Below are 5,345 nucleotides of genomic sequence, written 5' to 3'. Positions count from 1 at the left end.
GCCATGTAGTTGATCCAATAAAAAATATCCACCCCCCCACCCCACACCTTTTAGGAAACTTTATATCTAGAACATAGTATTTAATACCTGCTGGGAAAATTCCATGAGAAAGTGTAAAAAGTTTTATAGTAGTAATTTGACAGATGAGCATTACTCAGGTTTAAAACAGTTTTTATTGTGTTCATAATTTATCTCTCTCCCTCTTTCTCCCTACCCCCCAATGTCTTGTCATCTCCCTACATTTAATGATAGTAAGGCACTCAGAATTTTTTCTTGCCTTCTATTTAGATTCAAAATTGATTCTTTTATAAGCCTGATTGCAACACACTTTTCATGTTTAAGTGCCTATTTTTGCATGTAATATAATTGGCCACTAGTAAAAAATTAAGCTCAGAGGGTTGACAACTTTATATTTTTGAGAAAGCCACAGGAAACAAGTGGTTCTTACCCAAAATAAATTGCAATGCATTCAAAAGTCAATCTCAGAAGGATCCAGGAGCATTAAATGCTTGTACCAAAGTGATTTGTTAAGGTCTCTGTTCTTGTCACATTAACAATACTAACCTAGACAGAAGCTCTGAGAAGCATTTTCCTGCCAGTTTCTCTGTGGAAGAAAAAAGTATGTGTGTGTGGGAGGGGATGACTTAATGCAGATGGTTCAAAATGTAATATGAATGATAATATCATTCTGCTTTTCTAGTCCATATGTACATGTATGTGTGTAGTTATTTAAATAGAGTAATCTAATAAGACCATGCATTAAACCAAATTTAAACCAAGTTTAAACCAAAGATTCTGTTATGTAGCTACAATCAACACTGAATGTTTGCTTGAGTGTTATAAAGACACAAAAGTCATTCTGTTCAAGAGTTGGGGTATATGGTCTGATCCAAGAAACAGCATGGGTCATAGAAATACAATACTTGCACTTTCATATTTTCTCCTATAGTGAGCATTACCAGAAAAGTCATATGTAGCTCATCTAAGCCTTTCTCCGGTACCCATACTATTAAAAGTTTACTGTAATCTTCCATACAGTTATTTATTATGTATCACTGGCTAGACTGTAATGGAATACTTGTTTTCCAGTTGTTAAACAGTTTTCAGTCTTCATTTGTAAAAGCAACAGTGTTAAGAAATATCTTTTCATTTTTCAGCTGGCCTTCATACCACATTATCCTATGGTGGCCTTGCATCCTTGTGTTAACTCTAGAGCTGTTTGCTGCAATATGTTATTTTAGGAGCAAGTCTAGTTTTGATCCTTACTTTTATAGCCTAAATCATAGTGGCAATGGAGACAGAACTTGCATCTCAGTGCTTCAAAGAACCCAAATCCGTACTCTAGCTAAAAGAGAATCTCTGTCATGTAAAACTAATACCACCGTCAGAAATTAGTCAGCAATGAGTAGCACACACATCATATAGTATTTAGCAAAGTTTTTATCAGGTAAACAAAGAATGCACTTTATTTTAAAAGATGTATCAAGGAAGGGATAAATTGGAGAAATAGTTGACTTGCTTGGGGGTTAGTCTTGGGGTGCTTTAATTCTGAAACAATTAAAAGACTTTTTAATGCACATACATATAACTTTATAAATGTCATATAAAAATATTACGGCAGTATATGCATCACAACTAAAATATTCAGGCAAGAAGAGAGATCTGTTCAATCAGGGTTTTGTGTTGCCTTTTAATCACTGAAAAAAAACTACAGTTATAAGAAAAATGTGTTTCTAAAACTGAAATCATGGTAACTATTCTTTCCAGTGATACCCTCTCAGCTCTTGTAGGAAATAGTAGATGCCATTAAGGTCCTAAAATTTAAGAAAACTCCCAAGGAAGATGGATTCCCACTAAAACATTATGAATATTTTACAGGGCAATTGCTTTCTTTAAATTCTTTTCTGTATGTACTTTTTTCTATGGAAACTTCAGAATAAAAAGGGCATTTTTTTATTACTCATTCTGTAGACCAGCTAAAATAATCCTACAGAAATTTGAAATGAATGTGTTTATCTTTATAGGCTTAATACAGGAATCCCTTTGTGAGGGTCTGTGATCTGTGTTAATTCAGGAGCCCAGACTAGATGATCATGATGGTCCCTTAGGATATTAAAAATATGGATCTATATTGTAGGGATAGAGGCCAATATGTTTGCCCATTAACTCTTCTCCCTCTTAACATGATATGTCCTACTTACCCACTATGCACTCCTATTACAATATATGTGAATGTAGAAGGATAATTCTGTATTTATCTTAAATGTTTGCTTTCAGAAATAACCCATTGTACCAGCTCAATTCAATTTGTGGCTTTCCCGATCCTTTAGTAGATAGCACTGGTCTAAAGGCACACATCAACCCAAAGAAAAAAAATTAACACCATGAAAAGCACTAATAAACTGCAGCCAAAAGCCAATTTCAAATATTTACTCTTACAATTTTTTATACAAACCAGACAAAAAGACTGTAGACCATAAAAAATCATTAAATTAACCTTCTGTGCCTTTTTCCTAAGAAAAGACCATGTACATACAGACAGAAAAACACAGAAACATAAGGCTTCTTTGTTTAATTCTGTTTTAACAGTTTTAATTAACACAACTAAACTGTATTACCTGGAAAATGGACAAATAAAAACATTTAGAATCAGATTACTAGGAGCAGTCACATTGATTGCTGGGACAACTCATTATTTTCAGGTAGCATCTATGTATGTAATGATAATATCTGGACTCTGGTGAGGTTATGATTCTCATTCTTGAGATGCTTGAAAAGGGAGGAAATTTAAGAGTGAAAAGGTAGAATCTAACTTCTGACATCAAACAGTATATCATGTTCAATAAGAAATATGAGTGAAAAAAGTCAATAGAAATATAAAAAAGTAATGTAATAAAATGTTAATGGAAAATGAAGCCCAAAAATTCAGCTATTCTCTCTCTGAACAAATACATGTATATATTTTATTTTTAAAGGGTTTTACAACAAATATGACTATCATTGAAGACCATGAGTTTGAGAAGCCATCAAAATGACCTTTTTAGAAATCAGTCTGTGGAATACACATGGGTGGAAGATTTTCATTTAGTTTTTTAAATATATCATTTGAAATTTTTTGTCTTTATAAATCTTCCAGCTGTGGTGCTTGCAGCTGGTTAAAAACAAAAGTGCTCCAGCAGTTTCTCTTCAAAAAAGTCCATAACAGCTGTGTTTTTTATTAATTTGTTTGTTTGTTTTGTGCTTTCTTTCAGTTGAAAAAGAAAAGGCAGGAAAATGAAACAGAACATGAAAAATGAGACTACCCAGTCTATTGAAGTAAAAACCTGTTAATCATAAATAATAAATTTTACTGAATAGATAATTCTCTTTGATTATTATTTCTTTTTTACTGTTTTAACTGAAAATGGCATGGCAGGAAAATTATTTCACTTTACGTTGTTAATTGGAAAGGAATATTATATTAAGGTTAATAGAGAACCAGCTTTGAAAAGCATGACAAAATCTGCAAATATGTGTTACATAGTCAACAAAGCAAACATATTTTCAAAAGTCTCTGAAGAATGATTACAATGTCAATTAACATACAAGGTAGACCTGGACTATTACTAAGAGATACAAACTAATTAACAATTTTCTCTACTTCTTGTTTTGCACAAGTATATTGTATCTTATGTGAATCCCTCTTTAGGTAAGTCTACCTGGACTTCCCTAACATACTCAAAGAATGATTTGACGTATCTAGGCTGCGTAAGTCTAATATCAAATTTTGAAGTAGTTTCTGAATATAATTCTCTTCAAGTACAGGTTATATTTTCTTCTGGTGTAAATAGTAGCAAGAATGGTATAATTTTTGAGCTGCATTTGATGAACTGAGAGTTGTTTTAAGAAAAGGGAAAAAAATAATAATTTGCATTGTTTCTGTTGATCAAACCCTGTAATGAATTAACTTTTCAGGCACAATTACTGAACAGAAAATTTGCATCTCTGATGCATATTGTAAAGAAAACAGATGTTCATTAGAATGTGCACTCAGTCCCTCAACTTTTGGAGCCACAGATAGCCACCATTTTTCCTTGATTATTGCCACCAGGAATAGAAATACTCCTGTTGTTTAAACAAAACACACCATGGTCATTTCAAAGCGGAGCCAAGAGAGTTTCAGAAATTTGTTACATTTTAATATGAGGCTATCACAAGAAAGCAGATGACCCTATAGCACCTTTTGAAAACATTGCAGTGGGTTACCATAACTATCCACAGCAATAAACCCTTTTTTTCATATGGGCTTCATTTAAAAGAATAAGGAATTCTAAAGGAATCAGATATTCATCAGCGTTGGTGGACTTTGGAACAGGACCTTAAACTGGTTCCACGTTTAATGCTTCATCATAGAAGAGTCTGATTGAAAGTTCTTGAAACTGAAATCTGTTTCTGACTAAACATATTGGCTAGGGACAGACATTACACATAAACCAGTTTAAGTGATCAGAAACTGGTTTAAACCTGTAACAGAACACATGTTCAGTGCATATAATCTAATTTAAAAATGGCTGAAACTGTTTGAGATAAAGCTGGTTGAAAGTAGTGTCAGATTTAACTGGTTTGGGTCAAACCAGTTTATGCAATGTCTGTCCCAGACCCCTTGCTGGTTTAAGTTAAATCAGACACCCCCAGCATCCCATCATGCTCTTCTGGCTGGGTGGGGCTCTCTTCTCCACAGCTGACCCCTCCTCTCTCCTCCCTGGTTGCAGTTCCAGTAGGAACTGCAAGCACCTGCCTGACTTCTGCTCCCCGCCACCCTCACCTCTAAGCAGGGATTCTGCCGCCCCCTCTGCATTACACAGACAACTCTCAGAATTAGCTAGCAGATAACATGTTAGCTACAGTCCATGCTGTCGCAGACAGGACAAAGGTAGAATCAACAGGTACCTGGTAATATCACCCTATTGCCTTCTTAATGGGGTGATAAAGACTGAGTTAGGGCTGATAAACTCTGTTATCTATTCCCTGCTGGGCTGTTCTGAAGTGGGGGGAACCCCTCCCTAATCACAGCATCCTGCTGGGGGCCTGGCCATGCCTGCATTAGCTCAGTACTGTAGAAGGGAAGGGAGGGCTGCTCTAGAGCCCACCGGTTTCTAGCCTGAGCCACTGCAAGCAGGTTCCTGCAATTTTTTCAATCCAGAGGGGATATCTGTGTGGTTACAAACTGGTTTATCTTAGGTGGGTTAGACTAACCTGCAAAGACTGAATCAATTCAAAATGTCTGTCCCTAGCCATTCAGAATAGGCAGCAGAAGGGCAAGTATCTCTAAATCTTGATCTGTGAAAGTGAGTTAAACTTGTTTT

Source organism: Gavialis gangeticus, unplaced genomic scaffold (genome assembly GCF_001723915.1).
Source record: "Gavialis gangeticus isolate Ggan-Ray unplaced genomic scaffold, GavGan_comp1, whole genome shotgun sequence".
NCBI classification, from domain to species: Eukaryota; Metazoa; Chordata; order Crocodylia; family Gavialidae; genus Gavialis; species Gavialis gangeticus.
The sequence above is the reverse complement of the archived record's forward strand: the minus strand, read 5'-3'. Positions refer to the sequence as shown.